This window comes from Mercenaria mercenaria, chromosome 12, assembly GCF_021730395.1.
Source record: "Mercenaria mercenaria strain notata chromosome 12, MADL_Memer_1, whole genome shotgun sequence".
Taxonomy (NCBI): domain Eukaryota; kingdom Metazoa; phylum Mollusca; class Bivalvia; order Venerida; family Veneridae; genus Mercenaria; species Mercenaria mercenaria.
This window is the reverse complement of record NC_069372.1, coordinates 26,208-51,375: the sequence shown is the minus strand read 5'-3', so window position 1 is coordinate 51,375 and position 25,168 is coordinate 26,208. Positions and strand designations below refer to the sequence as shown.

Sequence of the window (25,168 nt, the reverse complement as noted above, 5' to 3'; positions counted from 1 at the left end):
ATTGAACCATTTGCTTTTAAATGGTGTTTGATACGGACCTAAATTAAGCGATGATGCTTTATATTTTGTTTTGAAGTGATATTTTGATAAATTGTTAGAGGACTTGTGTCGCCTGTTATGTGAATTTTAGCTGGGATATATTCTGATTATATTCTGCTTCTTTTATTTAAACAATTTGATTTATTACGGGTTATTCCTGACTTTTATAGTGTAATTCATATATTGGATTCATGTATTCTTATATTCAACTTCGTTATTATAATAACAAAAAGTATGTCTAATGACATGACGGTTACTAACTCGGATCGTAATTGGAGATTTGGACATTTTTACAAGAGGGTAGCACTTTGAAAACTGATTTGAAAATAATAAAATTTCCTTATGAGAATCAATAACAAAGTAACCATGTTATGCTATACTCTTCGTTTACCATGTTTACAGTACATAGAATAGGTTATGTGCGTATTGCACATTTAAAATGCGTAAAGCACACGATTTCTTTTATTGTTCAGCTATATTTTCTTTCATCTCCATGAAAATTTCAATTGCTAAGTTGATTATCTCGATCATTACAGATTTTATTAGTTAAATTTGACAAAAATATAAAATCACCTGTCTAATTAAGTGTATACTGATCACGTTTTTTCATGGAGTCCATTCAATACATGTGTATCAGACTTCCGCTTAAGCCAGTGGTAGGCGGCATGAGAGGTGTTGCACATTTTATTACCTCTCATGAACAGACTCGATATAGAAGCGATAGTGTTTACAAATAATATATCCAAGCATGCAAGGGAAGCTTTGGTCCGAGAGCTCACGGACTTTTATTGCAACAATTGAGGCCAAAAGAAGTTTATATATTTTTGGAAACAATATTTCATATCCTCCATGAAAACCCATTTCTTAAGTGTCAAAGCCGTGCCTATCTATATTTTGTTCACTTATGTTTGTGATAGGGGAGGTAAAACTCACTTGTTAAAATTTAGGGGGTAGGGTAAAGTTTACGACTACCAGTTTTTCCACTGTTTTATTACAGTACCTATCTTATTGTCAGTAAATGTATATACGTCAACAAATGTCAGCAAAAAGAAATTCATCAAAAAGGAATGAAGGGCAAACTTGATATTTAAGGTCAAAGATCAAATTTATGTACAAATCACAAAAATTGGCATATTTGAAATTTATTTTTATTCTTAAAAATTAGTTTGTTATCATAACTCACTCAGTTTTACTTATGTAATGTCTATATATCAGCCAAAGTCAGAAATGCAAATCTTATTGCAAAACGTCAAAGTCAACCCTGACAATTGGAGGTCAAAGTTCATTTTCATGCAAAATGTGAAAAATGTTACCTTTACTTTTTTAAACTGTTTAATATGTATTCACATTAGTAGTCACTGAAGTTAATTTGTTTTAATGTCTGTATGCCAGTCAAAGTCAGCAGTGCAGATGTAACCCCAAAACTGCCAAGGGTAAAGCTTATATCAAAGGTCAAAGGTCAAATTTGTGTGAAAAATTGCATAAATAGCTTCCTGTTTGAAATATAAATGCTATTTCTAATCATTATTAGTAATTGCTCGTGATTTATTTTAATGTATATATGTCCCACAACGTCAGTAATAAAGAAATCGTCTGAAATCAGACAAGATCGAATGTGATATTAAGGGTCAAAGGTCATTTTCAAGTAAAAGAATGAAAAAATGGCTCTTTAACTTTTCTTCTTGTTGATAATATTTCGTCAATATAAGTCAACGATATCAGTTCGTTTTTATGTATAAATGTTAAGCAATGTCTATTATGCACATATAATTTCAAAACATTCAAGGTCAACCATAATATCAAAGATCAAAGGTAAAAAAGTTAGTAAAATGTTGCTATAATATCACATGTTTGTAATAATTTTTTTGTTTTAAAGTATTTGTTTTGTCATTTTAGTAACTGATCGTTGTTCATTTTACTGTATATATGTCAGACGATGTCATGGAAGAGAAAGTAAGTCAAGGTCAAACCTGGTATTTGAGGTCAGGGGTCACTTTTGTATAAAAAATCACAAAATTTACCATACTTACTCATTACTTTGATCAAAAATAGCTTGTTGTTATAATTCACTGTTAGCAATTTACTTTAATGTATACATGTCAAGCAAAGTAAGCAATGTAGGTCTTATTCTTATAAGTCAAAGGCAAACCTATTATCAAAGGTCAAAGGTCAAATTTGTTTAAGGATTCGCAAAATAACTAGAATTTTGGAATGATTTTTCTTTATTGTGTAGGTTATTTTTGTCACTACTAGTAAAACTTATCAGAATTCATTTTAAAGTATATACAACTGACAATATTACTGTTGAAATAATAATGAAAAATAAGTCAAGGTCAAACCTGACATTAAAGGTCATAAGTCATTTTCATGTAAAAATTCAAAATACAGCTTTTTTAATTTCTTCTTTGTTACAAATTATCTTGTCATTTTGTTAATTGAAAATAATTTTGTCTTATGTTTATTTGTAAATCAATGTCAGCAATGCAGATCTAATTTCAAAAACAGTGATTGGTAAAGCTTATATCAAAGGTAAAAGGTGAAATTTGCGCGAAAGATCGCAAAAAAGCATTTTTGCAATAATTTTCATTGTTTAAAGGTATTTTGTCATTATTAATATCTTATGGTTATTCCTTGAAGTTTCATACATATATATATATATGGGTCAATGTCAACAATGAAGATATCATAAGACATGAGTCTAGATCAGCCCTGATGTTAAAGTTTAAAATTCATTTTCGGGTAATAAATTCAAAAGATAGCACTGAAATATATTTCTTTGTTCAAACATAACTTGTTATAACTTGATGTTAATTCATTTTAATGTTAACCTTTACTTACTTACTTCCTTCCATCTGCTTATGGCCGTTTTATATCTTATGATTAGATGCGGCAATGAACTGCACCGTATTCTGCAAGTCGCTGGCATCTTTCCACGGCTTGGTCTCAAATGGGATGTCTGTTGGCCAAACTGTCTGGCGTGCTTCTTCCAGATAGGAACAGCTCTGCAGAATGTGAAATGGTGTTTGTTCCTCTCATCCGCACTGACATTTAGCTTTCTCTGCAACTCCCAGCTTCTTCATATGTTTTCTCAGGCCACAGTCTTCCAGGCGGAAGACAGTTAATTGGCTGTTTAGTTTGTGTAGACAGTCCTGATTTGGCAGGTAACCTCCATTTATGTTCTTCCAGTCTTACGCCAAGCTGTTCTTCCACAGAGTCTGGGCTTCTCTGTATGAAGTTGGAGGTAGGGCTGTATTTGCCTGGTTGCTGTCTTTGCAAGGTTTGTGCGCAGCTTCATTTCCAGCTATGCCCACATGTGCAGGAATCCATCGAAATGCTACATTGTTGCTCTAAGGCAGGAGATTGATGTTTTTCAACAGCTGTCTGATTAAGTTGTGAGGACTTGCATCTGCATCTGTTGTTGGAGCATCTCTTGCCGACTGGATGAGAGAGTACGAAGGAGGAGCTGTCTGAAAATCTGATGAAGGCACCACTCCCAGCTTTCTGAACTGCCTTTTCCACTAATCCATCGGTGTATGCTTGGATCCAGGAGTGTGCTGGATAGCGGTTATTGATCATTTCTAGCGTAAGAGACTGTTGGTAAGCCTAATGTTGCTTTCCCTTTTCTTCTACTCCTGGCACTTCCAATCTGATCTTGGGAGCACATTGTCTGGGAACCCATTCATTGGGTTCGAGCGGCTCTGCATCTGTGTCCAGTGCTACGGCTTTCCCTTTTTGCAGTTCTTTGACGAGTGGTTAAGACTCTGTCTTCTCAGTCTGTTCTTGGTTCTGCTCTCAAGTTTTGAGTGGAGTGGATGGGATGGTAGTCTGTTTGCCTTCTCTGCATGCACAAAAGCTTTGTACTCTCGTCTTGTCTCTTATGGCTCAGGGTTGGCTGTCTTTTCCATTTATTTTATTGGAGTTGTTTTCATTGCCCCTGATTATCCTCAGACCTGACAATTAACCTTGTCCAGTTTATCTTTACTGGTTTTGGAAGCAGGTACCAATGAGGTTGATGCGTACTCTGCTATGGGCCGTACGTTGTCTCTGTAGACTTGGAGAGGATCTTTGCATTTACTCCCCAACTTGTTCAAGCCAGTTTTTTTTCATAATGGCGAGCTTTTAAGGCCCTCTTATTTGACCTTTAATGTCAGATTTGACCTTGACTAATTTTTCATTATTATTTCAAGAATGATATCATCTGTTATATATACTTTAAAATGAATAATAATTAGTTAATAGTTTTGAAATACCCTCAACAAATAATGAAAAATCATTGCAAAAATACTGTGGGGTTTTTTTTGGCTAATTTTCACGCAAATTTGACCTTTGACCTTTGATAATAGGTTTGGCTTTGCCTTATTTGGATAAGACCTACATTCCTGACCTTGTTGACATGATACATTAAAATAAACAGAAAATTCTAACAAACGCTATTATTTTTTAACAAAGTAATGAGTAAGTATGCTACAATTTGATCTTTTACACAAAAATGACCCCTGACCTTTAATACCAGGTTCGACCTTGACTTATTTTCTCTTCCATGACATCGTCTGACATATATACTGTAAAATGAACAACGATCAGTTACTAAAATGACAAAACAAATACTTTTAAACAATAAAAATTATTACAAACAGGTGATATTATAGCAACATTTTACTCACTTTTTTACCTTTGACCTTTGAAATTATGGTTGACCTTGAATGTTTTGAAATAATATGTGCATACCACACATCGCCTACTTTTTATACATTAAAATGAACTGATATTGTTGATTATATCGACAAAATATCATTAACAAGAAGAAAAGTTAAAGAGCTATGTTTTCATTATTTTACTTGAAAATGACCTTTGACCCTTAATATCACATTTGAACATGTCTGATTTCAGACGATTTCTTTATTATTAACATTGTGGGACATATATACATTAAAATAAATCACGAGCAATTACAAATAATGATCAGAAATAGCTGTTATATTGCAAACTGGAAACTATTTATGAAATTTTTCACACAAATTTGACCTTTGACCTTTGATATAAGCTTTACCCTTGGCAGTTTTGGAGTTAGCTTTGCACTGATGACTTTGCCTGACATACAGACATTAAAACAAATTAACTTCAGTGACTAACAATGTGGATACATATTAAAAACGCCAGAAAAAGTAAATGTAACATTTTTCATATTTTTGCATGAAAATGAACTTTGACCTTCAATTATCAGGGTTGACTTTGACGTTTTGCAATAAGATTTGCATTTCTGACTTTGACTGATATATACACATTACATATATAAAACTGAGTGAGTTATGATAACAAACTAATTTTTAAGAATAAAAATAAATTTCAAATATGCCAATTTTTGTGATTTATACATAAATTTGACCTTTGACCTTAAATATCAAGTTTGCCCTTCATTCCTTTTTAATGAATTTCTTTTTGCTGACATTGGTTGACATATATACATTTACTGACAATCTTATAGCTACTGTAATTAAACAGTGAAAAAACTGGTAGACGTAAACTTTACCCTACCCCCTTAATTTTTACAAGTGAGTTTTACCTCCACTATCACAAACATAAGTGAACAAAATATAGATAGACACGGCTTTGACACTTAAGAAATGGGTTTTCATGGAGGATATGAAATATTGTTTCCAAAAATGTATAAACTTCTTTTGGCCTCAATTGTTGCAATAAAAGTCCGTGAGCTCTCGGACCACTTTATTAATCTAATATTCAAGTATAACACGTTACTGTATTTTTTAAACTTAACGATTGTCTTAGCACATTATTTAGACAGAAATTTATAAGTAAGTTAACCAATGAACATTAAGGTGATTCTGCACATTAGGATAATTTTTTAACGAGATAGACTTTGAGTAAACCCCGATACGGTCGTGTGCTTGAGTTTTAGCTAGACTGATCTGAAATAAAAACAAAACAGAAACCTCACGCAATTTTTCATAATTGGAGCCTATTTGAAAATTACAAGGTTGATAACATTTTCCGAATAGATTACATTTTTTTAAATTACAAAAATTGTAATATTGTTGTTGTAATAAACTCACACACTTGCTGCCATAAATTCATGAAATTATTTAATGATTTTCATTTCCGTACGCCGAATCCAGGCTTAGTTCTACGTTTTTCGGACATAAAACTTATGGTTTTTCAAAAGTGCAGAACTACCAAAAGGGTCGACCAGTTTAAATTAAAATGATGGAAAGCAAAAGAACATTTAATTCATAACTGCTGATTTTTCATTGCTGCATATTGTGACCTTATACCTGCTTTCCATTGTGAAACTTAAGACAGTTAATTTAACGTTTCATCTGCAACAATTAAGTGAAAATACTGATTTCAAGGCGAGCAGTAATACAGATACTGTGCCGATACCACTTTACAAATACCATTTTTAGCTCACATGAAAATTGTTCGTATTAAGTCATGCGGATATTCCAGCGTCTCTCATCATTTTTACTGAAATATCTTTTTCTCTTCTCTGAATGTAAAAGAATTACACCAAATTTTGATTGTGGCGTACTGGTGTGAAATGTGTACAGTATATAAATACCGTTTAAAAATTCCTTCTGATCAACCACTCGATTAAGTTTACTCAAACTTGGTTTGAAGCATTATAGTAAGGCTTTTTATGCAACCTATTACCTGTATTATAAGAACTTGGCCTTGTTAGGAGATGCAAGATGTAAAACATAGAATACTATACAGAACGTCTTTTCATGAACTCCTTAAAGGGTCGCCATCAAACTTGGTCTGTTGCATTACTATTTTATTAGCACCCAAAAGAGTAAAATAGAAACTATTTTTAACAATTGTCTCTTTTTGTTAGATTTTAAATCATGAGCAATTTCTCCTCAGAATTATACCAGTGTCGGTCCCGTGTGTGAAGGGTTACATATTTATAGGGGACGTTCGATTTTACTAAGTCTTAAAACATTTGGGTAAATTTCAAAGTAGTCAAATTTATATCTTCATTGCGTACAAAAGACCAGTCAGTGTTACGTATGGATTCATTTAAAGACTCGTAATTAACATTATTATAATTCCAGACACGCCTTTTGTAAGATGCGTTGGTATCGCCAATCGCTTTAAGATATACGTAGCTGCCAAAAAGATCACTAATATGGTTGTCGGTTTTGAGCGAAGATATGATATGTTTCTTTGTTTCCGATGGGGGTCAAGAAGCGTTCTTGAGTATGTACATATTCTGTTAGGCTCTGTAATGATATTTTCCATATCATTTAAAGTTAAAAATTCTCTAAATTTTTTATTATTTATCTTTAACTGGTCTGCATTTATGCCACCTACTTTTATTATTTAATGGCATAATTCTGTCGCTTGTTCAATGCAAATGTTAAATCTATTCCAGAATTGTACTAAAGTACAAGTATAAAGTAAAAGTATTAGGTGGGCGATAAATATTACATAATAAATATGATTCATTTCTATTTCTGAATTCAACCCACAAAGACTCCGAAAGTAAATATTTTAGTTATTTGACCCGTCTGGATATCAAATTCGGCGAAATATATGTAAGTAGACCACCTGAATGGGCAGCATTGTCTTTTCTGTAAAATTTGTCAAATCCATCAAACATAACTGTATTATCTGGTCTGTCTGTAAAACTTAACCTGTCATATTCAGAAAAATTTGTTTTTATGTAATCCAATTTGTTACGTATGCTTCTAATAAATGTTGAAAGCTAAACACTGCGACTAAAGCGATGCTGACTCTTACGAACGGCTTATATAAAACAACATAAACAAGAAAAAAGTTAAGACAACTAAACTGTTACAAATGATAGTATTTCATCAAGTAGGTCTTTGCTAACCAGACTGCTTTAAAAATAAACTGTTACGAAAATTGCCTGAATAAGACTAATGCCGTATTCACACTAGCAGATCGGTTTTATTTTTATTAGGCACTGATTGGCTATAACTGGTATTTGACATTTTAAAACCCATAAAAATATAATCTAGTTAGAAATGTGGTTTAAATATATACATGCAAAGTTGGAAGTTAACAAATATTTTGCAACAAGCAGAAAAGGTTACAAAGAAGGAGGCTGGAAATAAATAAATAAACTTCTGTGTTCATTTAAGAATTTCTGTTCATTCCATCTATAGTCTATTTTGAGAATCAGCATGACTCCATATCGCAATTTAATGTTTTTGTTTCTTCAACACTTCAATTACTTTTGCTAACCACAGCATCAATTGTTTTATACAAAAGAGAAACACACGGTATTATTCCGCCAAAAGGTAAGATCTGTGGATTTGGGATTGTAAAACCAGTTATAACTCACATTTGCGTTCGCACTCGTAAAATAATGTAGTATTACTTTTTAATATAGTATTAAAACCACCTCCTAAGGTAGTTTTAATGCTATATTACAGAACCCACTTGACCTTTATATAATTCACGTTTTACGCCACATATAGTGTGGACGCAAGGAGTTTAAAAAATAAACCCAGGTTAATATAGGATTAAAAACGTAGTCTAAACACGGTATTAGCTGGATATTGACCTTTTTAATTGGCAAATCTTTTAATTTACTCTTCAAAGTAATATCCTGACAATAAAGCAGCTACAAACACACCAAGACAGTAACATGAGTGTCTAAAACTTGCATCTGAGAAATGTTTAAGCATAAACATTATCATTCTATAAACTGGCAAAGAACATATAAACAATAACATACAAAGCAAATAGTGATAATAAAACCGCAAATCATATTGTGACGCATTAACTTAAGTGGACATTTGAGGTTTTGTTGATAAATGCTTGCCATTTTGACAGGTTTGTAGCAGATTGTTAGGTTGAATTTATTGTTGTAAACCACTTCTTGTTTTGTTCTAAAACGCGGTTTTATCAACTAAAATGTAACAACGCCATGAGTTTAAAATGTATCATTTGCTGAAATTGTCAACATAACATGTATAACAAGTTTTAAGGTGAACAAAAAATATTTATAAACGAGACCTTATACCTTCTTTAATTTGACATAAATGCATTCGATTCCCTGGCAACATTGTAAACATAATTTGTTGATCGCATTTTATGAAAATTATCCATGTATACTTTCAGATCGATTTACAGACAACTTTACGGGACTACGTACTAAGGACACTATCAAGAAAGGTTTGTGCATGAATGGTTAACATAATAGATACACAAGTAGTCGTTGGTAACGTTAAGTATAAAAGCTTGAAAAAAATAGACTTGACTTTGTTGCTTGAACATAGTAGAGATACATCTAATGGACATTGTTCATTTAAATATTATATTTGAACTATTTACTTCAAATTGGGAATATTCTATTGAAATACATTTAACATTTAAATATATAGATTGATTATGCGTAGAGCTACATTCATGATTCTAACCGCCTAGTCTATTGATAGAGCGTCCGCTTCGAGTGCGGTAGGTCGTGGGTTCGATCCAAGTCCCCGTCATAACAAAGGCGTGAAAAATAGTACTAGTAGCTTCCTGGCTTTAGGCTCAGCATTCAGAGGGTAGTGCAAGGACTGGTCAGTCCGATGTCAGTATAATGTGAGGCAGCACTATAAAGTGGATATTGTGCTCACTGCTACAAGCAGACACCGTCGTTTATATGACTGAAAGATTGTTGAAAAGCCGTTAAACCCGAACACACACACATTCATGAATCATGTCATAAAATAATAGTCGATTGTAAAAGAATTTCCAGTAATTAGCGGCTGTATTTACATATTCTGTTTAACCCACATGTATACAGTGTGTACTATTTTAACCTATTGTATAGAACAGTGTATACACATGCTAGTACTAACTGTATGCATCAAATATTATATATGTTGGAACAGTTAATGATTTCAGAAATAAACTTTGGGTTTATATCTTTTAAAACAAAAATAATGATTAATGCAAATACAAATGTATTAACGGTGCATGAAAGGATATATCTTACATACAGTTGTTTTTAACCGAATAGGTACACTGTTCTAGGTAAAAGAAATGTACTTGCATTTATAAAATATTTAAACATAATCAAGTCAAAGTTCTTTATATTAATTCTATGTTAGAAATTTCAATTAGCATGTATCTTAAAACAAACTTTTCCAATTCGTTTTTATTTCCCTATTTATTATTTTTTTAAATGACAAAATTCCTAGTATTTCTATCAAATTTCCTTACATGTAGGCTACAATTATCTTTATTCATGGGAAAATATCACAGAAAGCATTCCCTGGCCAAAGCAGAAGTTTAGATCATGTAAAAGGCAATATTATATTTAAACAGTCTTCTTAATAGGATGTCGATGAAAGGACGCCATATTGTTTGTAACCCTCCTGATGATAATTTCTGAAACCGGTTGAGGAATAAATCAAATATACAAGCTCAAAAGGATTTGACTATTTCCTTAAAACCCATTTTTAAACACACACAAACATATACACTCAACAAAATTTCTAATTGGTCAGTTTATATTGTATTACTATTTTATTAATAATGCATGTATTCGCATGAAATTTCACATACCGACATTTGAATAGGTACTGCAGCTAATTATTGATTTATATTTGGCGACTCACAGCCAAAGTAACCGAATTAGGCGTTTTGACTGACATTACTTTTTTTGCACGTGCAGGGCATGTGCACCAACATGCACGTGTTTGTTTACACTTTTGGCATAACTGACAAAAGTCCTACTAGAAAAACACAAATCATGGTGAAATTGACACAAAAGCAACGTGATCAAGCTGTCGGAATGTTGCTAGCCGGGACACATTTACGACACGTGTATAATTAATTTTGCAATTTCAAAAGAATTTTGATGTAATTTTTCTTAAGCTGTTACTTTCATGGTTATTTCCATTTTTAACCTTATTTCCGTTTACAAGAACCTTCAATCGTTGGTTATCTACCATCCGCGCTCTTTTGGCAAAATTTAACCCAAGGACAATTCTTTGAATTGACCGATTTTGAGTTTTGTTGTAAAATTCCGACAGCCCGGGCGCGTTGCTCTTGTATTTGAAATTTCTTGTAAATACATGCATTATTAACAAAATAGTAACCCAATATAAACTGACCAATTAGGAATTTTGTTAAGTGTATATTATATATATATATATATATATATATATATATATATATATATATATATATATATATATATATATATATATATCATTGAGATAATACTAATTTAAGAATATAAAATAATATAATATACTAATATCATATAATAATAAATATATATATTTGACTGTGAATTTCCTGCAAACTTTCTTGAAAGCATAAGATAAAAAATATTAAGATCAGTCCAAGAAAATAGAATTTATTTAATGCCAAACACATCAATAATTGCAAACTCCTTTCTAAGTAATACTAAAATACATATTTTAATAAAGTAAATATGTTCTGGATATTTGTATGTCGGAATAACGCCAGACCGTTTTATTTCTAATAGTTTGAACAGACCTCTCAAATTTAGATATGAACTTCACTCCAGGGGCCGTATTCATAAAGCATCTTAAGTATAAGTATAAGAAATTGATTATTTACTTAAGTATTACTTAGGTAAGAAATTTATTTTACTTAAGTATATTTGTTATTCATAAAACAACTTAATAAGTAATTCTTAGCTTTTATTGTGGACGAAAACATTAAAAAAGACAACATTAATTTCAGACAGATACAACATGCACAATTATGTTTAAAGTGCTTTTATCTGAAAAACAGCACTTTAATCGTACTGACGATGACATTTTGTTTTCTGACTTTTCTTACGTATCTTAAGTTTAAGCTGTTTTATGAATAGGACTTAAGTTTTTTACTTAGACTTAAGTTGAAATCACCACAAACTTAAAATCTTCAACTTAAGTCAAAACTTATACTTAAGATGCTTTATGAATACGGCCCCAGATGTTTAAGGAAAGTATATATTACTGCACTAAACCATTTAAGTAAAATGTACAGCTTCTTGCCGCATATGTATCATGATTATGAAAGCTCATTTTCCATGTTACAGATACGAACCTCCAAAGCTTTTGCAAGACAAATCTTTTTATAAAAAATGAAGATTGAACATCAGCTTTGGAGTTTTAACTTTCTGGATATGACAAATCAGCTAAAAAGTTGAGAAAAATAAATCAAGCAATAAAATATTTATTCCAGAGATATATAAGTCAACGTGGCAAATGGACCTTTTAACAGTTTGATTTGGAGGCGTCGCTTACGGATGTAGGATAGAATGTTTTCTAACGTTTAAAATTTTTTCATACTCTGCGAGCTTGAAGAACATTAGTTTCCAAGACAAAGAAGAGAGAAAATAATATAGGTCACATAACTTATTTTAATTTTATAGGGCATTTCCTTCACCCCCTGTTTAAGCATTTCTGAAATTTAGTAAAATTGAACAACTGGTGGTACCATATAAAACATATGATATCCCACTTAATGTCATAGGGATTTCGGTCTTACAGGTTAATATGAATACAAGGTGATGTCAATATTATATCAGCATAAATGTCACTAACATCACTTTCATTTTTACATAATGGCATTAAGATTTTAAAAATATTTTGCAGCTTTGTTACAACCACATTTGTAATAAAAACCAGATTTGTAATAATTATAACAATTCTCGATTTTATGACAAAAGTGGTTGCAAAGGTTCAACCACATTTGTAATAACCAGATTTGTAATAAAATTCGCAAACACTTTTTTTCGGGAGATGTGTTTTCCCACGTGATATTCAAGCTTAGGCATGCGTTATTAAGCACGTGCAGGTCGAATTAAACTGTCATGGGTCATTTAAGACTCCAAATGTTTTTCCCGAAATCCTTGTTCATGGACATATTTTACTTTAGAAAATTATTACATTTCTCGTTTTTATTACAAAAGTGGTTGCAAAGGTTCAACCACATTTGTAATAACAAGATTTGTAATAAAAATCGCAAACACTTTTTTCCGGGAGATGTGTTTTCCCACGTGATATTCAAGCTTAGGCATGCGTTATTAAGCACGTGCAGGTCGAAATGAACTGTCCTGGGTCATTTAAGACTCCAAATGTTTTACCCGAAATCCTTGTTCATGGACATATTTTACTTTAGAAAATTATCACATTTCACGTTTTTATTACAAAAGTGGTTGCAAAGGTTCAACCACATTTGTAATAACCAGATTTGTAATAAAAATCGCAAACACTTTTTTTCGGGAGATGTGGTTTCCCACGTGATATTCAAGCTTAGGCATGCGTTATTAAGCACGTGCAGGTCGAATTAAACTGTCATGGGTCATTTAAGACTCCAAATGTTTTTCCCGAAATCCTTGTTCATGGACATATTTTACTTTAGAAAATTATTACATTTCTCGTTTTTATTACAAAAGTGGTTGCAAAGGTTCAACCACATTTGTAATAACAAGATTTGTAATAAAAATCGCAAACACTTTTTTTCGGGAGATGTGTTTTCCCACGTGATATTCAAGCTTAGGCATGCGTTATTAAGCACGTGCAGGTCGAATTGAACTGTCATGGGTCATTTAAGACTCCAAATGTTTTACCCGAAATCCCTGTTCATGAACATATTTTACTTTAGAAATTTATTACATTTCTCGTTTTCATTACAAAAGTGGTTACAAAGGTTCAACCAGATTTGTAATAACCAGATTTGTAATAAAAATCGCAAACACTTTTTTTCGGGAGAGGTGTTTCCCCACGTGATATTCAAGCTTAAGCATGCGTTATTAAGCACGTGCAGGTCGAATTAAACTGTCATGGATCATTTAAGACTCCAAACGTTTTACCCGAAATCCTTGTTCATGGACATATTTTACCTTTCAAAAAATTATTACATTTCTCGTTTTTATTACAAAAGTGGTTGCAAAGGTTCAACCACATATCCACATATTGTAATAACCAGAATTATAATAAAAACGCAAACTTTTTTTTTCGGTAGATGTGTTTTCCCACGTGATATTCAAGCTTAGGCATGCGTTATTAGGCACGTGCAGGTCGAATTAAACTGTCCTGGGTCGTTTAAGACTCCAAATATTTTACACGAAATCCTTGTTCATGGATATATTTTACTTTAAAATGTTATTACATTTCTCATTTTTATTACAAAAGTGGTTGCAAAGGTTCAACCACATTTGTAATAACCAGATTTGTAATAAAAGTCGCAAACACTTTTTTTCGGGAGATGTGTTCTTCCACGGGATATTCAAGCTTAGGCATGCGTTATTAAGCACCTGCAGGTCGAATAAAACTGTCATGGGTCATTTAAGACTCCAAATGTTTTACCCGAAATCCTTGTTCATGGACATATTTTACTTTAGAAAATTATTACATTTCTCGTTTTTATTACAAAAGTAGTTGCAAAAGTTCAACCAGATTTGTAATAACCAGAATTGTAATAAGAAACGCAAACTTTTTTTTTCGGGAGATGTGTTACCCCACGTGATATTCAAGCTTAGGCATGCGTTATTAAGCACGTGCAGGTCGAATTAAACTGTCCTGGGTCATTTAAGACTCCAAATGTTTTACCCGAAATCATTGTTCATGGATATATTTTACTTTAAAAAGTTATTGCATTTCTCGTTTTTATTACAAAAGTGGTTTCAAAGGTTCAACCACATTTTTAATAACCAGATTTGTAATAAATATCGCAAACACTTTTTTTCGGGAGATGTGTTTTCCCACGTGATATTCAAGCTTATGCATGCGTTATTAAGCACGTGGAGGTCGAATTAGACTATCCCGGGTCATTTAAGACTCCAAAAGTTTTACCTGAAATTCTTGTTCATGGACATATTTTACTTTAAAAAATTATTACATTTCACGTTTTCATTACAAAAGTGGTTACAAAGGTTCAACCACATTTGTAATAACCAGATTTGTAATAAAAATCGCAAACACTTTTTTTCGGTAGATGTGTTTTCCCACGTGATATTCAAGTTTAGGCATGCGTTATTAAGCACGTGCAGGTCGAATTAAACTGTCACGGGTCATTTAAGACTCCAGATGTTTTACCCGAACATGGACATATTTTACTTTAGAAAATCATTACATTTCTCATTTTTATTACAAAAGTGGTTGCAAAGGTTCAACCACATTTGTAATAACCAGATTTGTAATAAAAATCGCAAATTGTTTTTTTTTTTTAGAGATGTGTTTTCCCACGTAATATTCAAGCTAATGCCCGCGTTATTAAGCACGTGCAGGTCGAATTAAACTGTCCTGGGTCATTTAAGTCTCCAAATGTTTTACCTGAAATCCTTGTTCATGGACACAATGTACTTTATAAAAGTATTGCATTTCTCGTCGGTTACTAACATAAAGATACTGTTGTACTGATTTTAATATCATTGACATTCTTATCATCATTATAAACATTATCATAATAATAATAGTAATAATACTAATCCTCATCATCTTGAGCTGGTCCGTTCTAGGATCAATGGTAAGATTAATTGCCCTAAACTGTATTACCTAAATACTGTTGAAAGCAGGCTCTCTGAATCCAACAAACAAATATAATATTCATCAAAACCATTATACAGATTGCCAAAATTAGAGACGTTTGCAGTAATAGGTGTAATATGACCACTACAGATTGACAATAAATGGTGGTTATTTGTACCAAAGTATTTGGAAATCTGACTAAAGCGAGTTATGATTCGGGCACAAATATTATATATTACACAAAATAACAAAACAAATCTAAGTTCAAAGCTGTGACCTTGATCTTGGAGATAGCAACAAGGATCATGATCGCAACACATCTTCTTTCCATGCTGGTTATTTGTTCCAAATAATTTGAAATTTCTGACCATACATGGGCAAGTTATACCAAGGACAAAAACTTATACATGTATATATAACTGCACGAACACACAAACTGCGCTGTTTCACGGCGGGATTATAATAAAAGATGGCCTGTTAACTCATAGGCGGGCTCAATGAGGTGAGGGTAATTAGAAAATAAGGTGTATTTTCTTAGAATCTCATAGACATTAGTTCGCAGCACAAGATCGTACCCTCCTAGACTTAAGGTTGACAAGTTGTACATAATTTGTACCATGACATAGCAACTTCCTGTCTGTCAACCAGCTTGAAACAGCTCTGGATGACGAAAGATAGCTACAAATGTATGTCGCCACCGGGTTCGAACCAGTGACCTGAACTTGTAGATAAACATTTCAGCTGGTCGAGGTAACAGTAGAAGTAGCTGAAGTTGTAATCATATTAAAGTGGTAGTGACAGTGGATGCAGAAATGATAACAAAAATTGAGCCACGTGACGGGTTAATTAGTAAACACCGTTCGCTGTTATTTCAAAGAAGGCTTATTCTACCTGAATATGAAATTTTCTGACCCTAATTCAGATGCTTAAATGCACAGGTCAGCCTAAATATAGACTTTCCGGAAATTCACGAAAATGTCAGAATGCCAACTTCAGCTACATCTACTGTTACCTCGACTAGCTGAAATGTTTATCTACAAGTTCAGGTCACTGGTTCGAACCCGGTGGCGACATACATTTGTAGCTATCTTTCGTCATCCAGAGCTGTTTCAAGCTGGTTGATAGACAGGAAGTTGCTATGTCATGGTACAAGTTATGTACAACTTGTCAACCTTAAGTCTAGGAGGGCCCGATCTTGTGCTGCGAACTAATGTCTATGAGATTCTTAGAAAATATACCTTATTTTCTAATTACCCTCACCTCATTGAGCCCGCCTATAAGTTAACAGGCCTTCTTTTATTATAATCCCGCCGTGAAACAGCGCAGTTTGTGTGTTCGTGCAGTTATATATTCATGTTTAAGTTTTTGTCCTTGGTATAACTTGCCCATGTATAGTCAGAAATTTCAAATTATTTGGAACAAATAACCAGCATGGAAAGAAGATGTGTTGCGATCATGATCCTTGTTGCTATCTCCAAGATCAAGGTCACAGCTTTGAACTTAGATTTGTTTTGTTATTTTGTGTAATATATAATGTTTGTGCCCGAATCATAACTCGCTTTAGTCAGATTTCCAAATACTTTGGTACAAATAACCACCATTTATTGTCAATCTGTAGTGGTCATATTACACCTATTACTGCAAACGTCTCTAATTTTGGCAATCTGTATAATGGTTTTGATGAATATTATATTTGTTTGTTGGATTCAGAGAGCCTGCTTTCAACAGTATTTAGGTAATACAGTTTAGGGCAATTAATCTTACCATTGATCCTAGAACGGACCAGCTCAAGATGATGAGGATTATTATTATTACTATTATTATTATGATAATGTTTATAATGATGATAAGAATGTCAATGATATTAAAATCAGTACAACAGTATCTTTATGTTAGTAACCGACGAGAAATGCAATACTTTTATAAAGTACAATATGTCCATGAACAAGGATTTCAGGTAAAACATTTGGAGACTTAAATGACCCAGGACAGTTTAATTCGACCTGCACGTGCTTAATAACGCGGGCATTAGCTTGAATATCACGCAGGAAAACACATCTCTCAAAAAAAAAATGCAATTTTTATTACAAATCTGGATGTTACAAATGTGGCTGAACCTTTGCAGCCACTTTTGTAATAAAAACGAGAAATGTAATAACTTTTTAAAATAAAATAAATCCATGAACAAGGATTTTGGGTAAAACATTTGGAGTCTTAAATGACCCAGGACAGTTTAATTCGACCTGCACGTGCCTAATAACGCATGCCTAAGCTTGAATATCACGTGGGAAAACACATCTCCCGAAAAAAAAAAGTTTGCGTTTTTTATTAAATTCTGGTTGTTACAAATCTGGTTGAACCTTTGTAACCACTTTTGTAATAAAAACGAGAAATGTAATAATTTTCTAAAGTAAAATATGTCTATGAACAAGGATTTCGGGTAAAACATTTGGAGTCTTAAATGACCCATGACAGTTTAATTCGACCTGCAGGTGCTTAATAACGGATGCCTAAGCTTGAATAACACGTGGAAGAACACATCTCCCGAAAAAAAGTGTTTGCGATTTTTATTACAAATCTGGTTATTACAAATCTGGTTGAACCTTTGCAACCACTTTTGTAATAAAAATGAGAAATGTAATAACTTTTTAAAGTAAAATATATCCATGAACAAGGACTTCGGGTAAAACATTTGGAGTCTTAAACGACCCAGGACAGTTTAATTCGACCTGCACGTGCCTAATAACGCATGCCTAAGCTTGAATATCACGTGGGAAAACACATCTACCGAAAAAAAAAGTTTGCGTTTTTTATTATAATTCTGGTTATTACAAATGTGGTTGAACCTTTGCAACCACTTTTGTAATAAAAACGAGAAATGTAATAATTTTTTAAAAGGTAAAATATGTCCATGAACAAGGATTTTGGCTAAAACATTTGGAGTCTTAAATGACCCATGACAGTTTAATTCGACCTGCACGTGCTTAATAATGCATGCCTAAGCTTGAATATCACGTGGGAAAACAAATCTCCCGAAAAAAAGTGTTTGCGATTTTTATTACAAATCTGGTTGAACCTTTGTAACCACTTTTGTAATAAAAACGAGAAATGTAATAATTTTCTAAAGTAAAATATGTCCATGAACAAGGATTTCGGGTAAAAGATTTGGAGTCTTAAATGACCCAGGACAGTTCAATTCGACCTGCACGTGCTTAATAACGCATGCCTAAGCTTGAATATCACGTGGGAAAACACATCTCCCGAAAAAAAGTGTTTGCGATTTTTATTACAAATCTGGTTATTACAAATGTGGTTGAACCTTTGCAACCACTTTTGATATAAAAACGAGAAATGTAATAATTTTCTAAAGTAAAATATGTCCATGAACAAGGATTTCGGGTAAAAGATTTGGAGTCTTAAATGACCCAGGACAGTTCAATTCGACCTGCACGTGCTTAATAACGCATGCCTTAGCTTGAATATCACGTGGGAAAACACATCTCCCGAAAAAAAGTGTTTGCGATTGTTATTACAAATCTGGTTATTACAAATGTGGTTGAACCTTTGCAACCACTTTTGTAATAAAAACGAGAATTGTTATAATTATTACAAATCTGATTTTTATTACAAATGTGGTTGTAACACAGCTTTAATAACACAACAAAAATGCTTCATCATGGAAAGAAAAAATGTTGGGGTCACCGCGCATCTAAGATTCAAAGTAATATAAAGTGCTATCTTGAAAACATTTATTTCAGTAATAGCTTATTATTACATGTATCAGTCATGAAAATATCAAAACCAAACCTGATCTACTTTAATAGATATTTGAAATCACCTACACCTACCCTATTGTAAATATTACGACAATTTTAGGCAAATGCCAGCCAAAAATAATGGTGAAAATTTTATTTTCGCAAAAAATAGAATATATTTGATTAAATGGTACATTATAAGCCATATTTTAGTTGTTGAGCATAAATTTTTGGCAAAACTTTAGTTAGAAAGCAATATTCTAAGAAACACTTTTCAAAATGGCGGATATCCCATAAAAAAACGCTCGTACATCCTTAAATACGATTTCAAACGATGTTATATTTTCTTCAGATAATATTCCGTTCGATAACACAAAATAAAAGGGAATAATCCACTTTTGTCATGAACATATGTATTTGTCTATTTTAAAGACAGCAATCTACACAATATTTTTATTATTGAAAAATTGAATTATTTGTTACATAAAAACATGAAACAAAATATTGCTATATTAATTTCAATAACCAAATTACCATTATCATTCTGAAATTACATTAGGTAACGTGCTTAATTTTGAATTACTGATGAAAACACGCTAAAAGAGGTCAGAGGTATAATCAACTACTTTGTTTGTTTGTTTGTTTTGTGTTTAGCGCCGTTTTTCGACAGTATTTCAGTCATGTAACGGCGGGCAGTAATCCTAACCAGTATTCCTGGATTTTGTACCAGTACAAACCTGTTCACCGCAAGTAACTGCCAACTTCCCCGCATGAATTATCAGAGGTGGAGGACGAATGATTTCAGACACAGTGTCTTTTATCAAATCGTCACGGAGAACTTCTCCCCGTCCGGGGATCGAACTCGCGACCCCGCGATCCGTAGACCAACGCTCTCCCTACTGAGCTAAGCGGGCGGGCTATTAACTAATTTGAAAATAAATGGAAATTATCTGTCGTTTAAAAAATAAAATGCAACTAAAACCGATTTCCTTATTACGTGTTGGCCCATCCAATTGATATTCTGTAATGATTCCAGTCTATCTATGTCTTCAGTATTCAGGTTCAAGGTTTCAGTAAATAATCTGATTGCACACAGAACTTTTCTGTACCATTATAATTCCGATGTTAATCAATGCAGTAATCTACCCTAATATCTTATAAAATCGATAGTTTTCGCTTTCTCGCGGTATGAAAATATAACTGCAAATAATTTGAGTCAGCAGAAATTCATGTCTCCTTAATTGTCAACACGATAAAGTAACTACAATTATGTCGGTATAAGTTGACTTATTAGAATGGTATTGGCATATACTTTTCAATTATTGTCTATGCTTACGTTTATTGCAAAATGTTTCGAAATTTAAAGCTACCTATGCTCTGTGGAATTTCGCTGAAAATTTCAAAAGTTTTTATTATTAAAAGTGCATAAACTGCATTTTTTTTTTTAAAAAAAAAATCTTGAAATAAATTTCAAGTCATCAAAACAAGTAAATGTCCTCCTTATCTTACATTTTGAAGCACAGAGTCGTTTCGAAGATCCGTTGAAAGCTCAAACGCAAATAAGCAACATAATAAGCTTTCTATGTCATTTGTTTAACTTATACATAATTTCTGCAACTCATTTGTCTCTTCCGAGGTCCGAAGGATCATAAATGATAGTTTTGACTTTTTTACGTCAACCCAAACAGTAAGTGTTTTATAAAATGACATAATGAGTACGTTTCAAAATTTTATTATAAAGTTTGAATTGTTGTCAAGCAAATATGTGCTGAACTTTGGAAAGCTAACTATTGGCGGGTACTATATATAAGGAAATTCAATGATTTAATAATTCGGTATATTAAATGTCTACTAATATAAAACAAGAGCCTTCGTTTGTGCTTAATTTCCGTTTGAATGCCAAGTTGTAAAATTAAGCAGGTCGGTTTGCTACAATTTATAATGAATACAGCAGTCAAATTTGAGACATAACGGTCAAAGTCTTAGAAAATAATCAAGCAGATACAGAGGTAATGCTATCGCAAGACTCTTAGAAGCTAAAAGTGACAATTATGAAGTAACAACAATGAAAGGGGTACAAATTAATCCGCGTACTTCCGATCAAGTCTCATTAAAATCTACAATATTATTTCGTCAAACAAGCTTGCCATTTTTTTTCAAAACTTAAACTAAAATGTTGCAAGCTAAACAATGCAACTAAAGCAGTTTGTTATGCTGAATTAATTCCTTTAAACCACTTTGTATTTTGTCCTAAAATGCGGTTTTATCTACTAAAATGTAACAATGCAATGTGTTTATAATATATTTTTGCTGAAATTGTCAACAAAACATGAATAATTTTTTTTTGGGTGAACAAAATTAAAATATTTATAAACGTGACTTAATACCATCTTTAAACTGACACCAATGCATTAGACTCCCTTGCAGCATTGTAAACATCATTTACTGTGAATTTCTTGCAAATTGATCATTGAATATTTTTCAAATCGATCCAAGAAAATAGAATGTTTTTTTTTCCATAGCATCTGAGCTGTCATCAATTAAGTTTCAAAGCCTTCTTAGGATATATTGCAATACCGTTCTGAAATCTAAAAAATAATAATGTTCCTTGTTTGTTGATGTACGATCTTGCGGTCAGTACCCTAAATTGTATTTGAAATCGTCACCCGATTGGTACTGTTCGAGGCGATATTTGGAGAAACGAATATTGTCAAATTACTTTGCTGAGGTAGATTAACTTTTTTGTTTTATTTCAAATGGATTTTATCTTCTCTTTGCAGATGGTAGACATCCTCGGAATTGTTATAGCGGTTTTAGGTTCCATTCTTGGAGCCGTTGTGGCATCTCGGGAAGAAAGACATTACAAAGCATATGTAGTAAATAAAATCCGTACAGAGATCTTTTGGAAGCAAATAATGCAACCAAGAGAAATAATAGCAGACTCGGTTTGATCAAGTGAGCGGCTCATTGAAAGTCACAAATGTATAATACATGACTTACCAGACACGCATATAAACGTACATTGTATGCTATATCACATATTCTTAATAGAGGCATATGTTGTCTTAATCATGAATTCACGTCTAACGGCTTTGGTTTGATTTTAACTTTACATCATTATCTCAGCTATTTTGTTAGTTCTATGTAAACAAGAGATTGTTAAAACAATTTTCTAATACAGGTTTAATTGTGTGTTATCACGAACTCAAGATCAACACATAATCGTTATTTCATATGTTTTCTGACAGACAGAAATCGATAAATGGATATTTGTTCACAATACATAATGATAACAGCCACATAGAAAATGGTAATAAGCTTTACAGCCAAAACCAAAACTTTGACCCACTTACAATTAGAAAAATCTTAAAAATGTGAATGTTAAATAACACTTCTTAACTTGTATTATTCAAACGTCCAACATTTCCTGGTTGTCTCTGAAAAATTTCTACCACAAAATTGATAGCGTTTAAACAATATCGAATGTTGATACATATGTGCATTTACTCATGTTATGGAGGGTAGATTTATGTGACCATCTATATTTTTGGACATTAAGAAATTATACAATAACGCAGTTACTTATTCAAAAGAAACACTTTAATGCAACATAATTGAAAAACACGTCCGACACACAATCCAACCAATATGACATTTTCTACCGTCCATACCGAGAGAGAATAAAAGTATATGACTGACAATTTTAAGCTGTATTTTTAAAACCAAAATTTGAATATTTACACTCGTTATAATTATTAAATTTAGCGTCGTGTAGAAGAAAATTGGCAACCCTCTGTCAATTTAGAATGTGCTTAACACCACACAAAAACTTGCGAATGTGCTACGTATATCACAGTGCTGGAATAGCGATTCTAAAAGCATACAACTCCGTTACAACGAAATGAAAAAAATAAGTCTAAAGAATATATTGTTGTTGTTTTTCTACCATGGGAACATGGTTTTAGAACTTTATCAAATGTTTCAAAGAATTGATTAAAACACAACGCAATAAGATGACATATTACAGTTCGGGCAGTGCTTAAGTATTAGAAACCTGTCACCTAACATAAATTCAAAAACAATACATTTCATTAAAGAGACAGGCTCATTAGAAACAGTTCAAATGATAAAGCCCTCTCATGATGCAGGCTTTCTATCCATCTACGATCTCCGTCAAAGTACATCGAACATTTCTTGATGTTCCTGTCTTTTCTAAATAATCAGCTGTTTTGTATCAGTCTGATTTCTTTTATTCTTTTTACATCTTGGACGAATTGGACTTAGCATTTGTTACTATATTTCCAAGATTCAGGAAGAAAATTAATCAGAACTTTATCAGGAGCCATGTCTTAAATTACGCAGCCATCCAGATGTCTCTCTTCGCACACAAATTTCTGTGATTTGTCAGCAACAGTTGAATTTGCATTTTTCGATTACTTTTCTGATATTATTGTGTTTTTCAACCACTTTCTGAACAATTCCAACTCAATCAATAATGTTAATAAACGTTTCCATACTAACTATTTTCTGTCTTTTATTCTGTCACAACGATGTTTTGGACGTTCAACATACAACAGTTTCTACTGGATAATAAATTCTGTAAAGATTTTTTGAAAGCAAAGAATGCAGTCAAATAAAGTAATAGCAGACTCGGTTTGATTAAGTCCGTTCAAATCATTGTAAGTCATATGTGCCACTACATCTTCTTTGAACATGGAAGAAAAATAGTCAAAATTGTCAAAAAAGGAAATTCAGAGAAACCTAATTACAATAAAGCAAGTCTAAGAATACCTTATTTCAACTACATAAATAACAAAATTTCTATGTAACCTCCGTAACAAAATATCTTCTCGCTAACCCTAACCCTAACCCTAGGGTCGCCGAAGTCACATTTTTAAAAAAAAATTAGTAAGATTTTAAATATTACATAATGACGGGAACATTACTGAAACCAGATCATATTGGGTGCAGTGACTAAACAAGGACAAGTTCAATGCAGTCGGACAAACTATCTCACCTCCATAACGGTAATGTGGGATAATTCAAGCTCTATATCACTTTTCCTCAGATAAAATACTCAGAAAAAATATATATTTCTTGAATCTGAGTCCGTTTTGACATATCTCTTTGGCCAAATATTCATGTATGAAATTTGAATGTTGCACTGGAATGTATGAACACGTTATCGCCTCCGTAACGGACATGTTTAAAGAGACATAATTATTTCAGCGCTATATTTTATGTATAGTTTTACGTTCAAACCAAAAAAAGCAGAGAATGCAAGGAAATTTCTAAAGTGGGTCAAATGTTTGGTTTTGACTGTTTATAATTGATACTAGAGCCTGCAAAAACTGTTGTCTTGTTGATGCACGTCTTATTGTAATTGTTTTATTCTACTTCAACATTTTTTAATTTCCTTTGTTGATAATATGAAGTATTTCACATGGGAATAAAAATTGTTTGAATTTGATATATGTATCCAACTTTTCGGACTGACACTGGTGCGTTCTCGTCAAACAATGGAGGCATGATAATAATACTTCAATTGTTTACCTTATTTGTGATATGGCTTTTGTATATCCATTTCATATGTTTTCATAGAATAAATAAAGTAGACAGAAATTACAGTATTCATTTTCAACATTATTGTTTGTTTTGGTTTTAGTGTATTTATAGAGAGTATTAGGTTACTGTCTTTATCCGCCGAGTGTGTCCGCCGAGATGGAGAAAAATTTATTTTCGCCGAGGCTTGCCGAGCAAGACAATGTATTGACCATCGACCTTTCGTAAGTCAGCGAGGGTCCAGACCCATAGCGGTAAGAGTCATGAGTACGTGGCCAAAAAGTAGATACAGACATTTTTTTTTTTCAAATTTGGAAAACCGTTTTCAGAGTGACAATT

General features: G+C 32.6%; 1 long non-coding RNA gene across 4 annotated transcripts in view; it reads left to right on the top strand.

Moving 5' to 3' along the window:
- The window catches only part of LOC123533919 (uncharacterized), a 33,448-nt gene extending 8,554 nt beyond the window's left edge, over positions 1–24,894 (top strand). For 3 of the 4 annotated variants that reach the window (XR_008366348.1, XR_006682904.2, XR_008366350.1), the window contains exons 2-3: positions 9,151–9,204; positions 22,048–24,894. This is a non-coding gene — a long non-coding RNA (uncharacterized LOC123533919). Of the gene's footprint in view, positions 1–5,857; positions 7,258–9,150; positions 9,205–22,047 lie in introns of those variants that run through there. The other variant, XR_008366349.1, reaches the window with a different exon arrangement.
- The last annotated feature ends 274 nt before the right edge of the window (positions 24,895–25,168 follow it).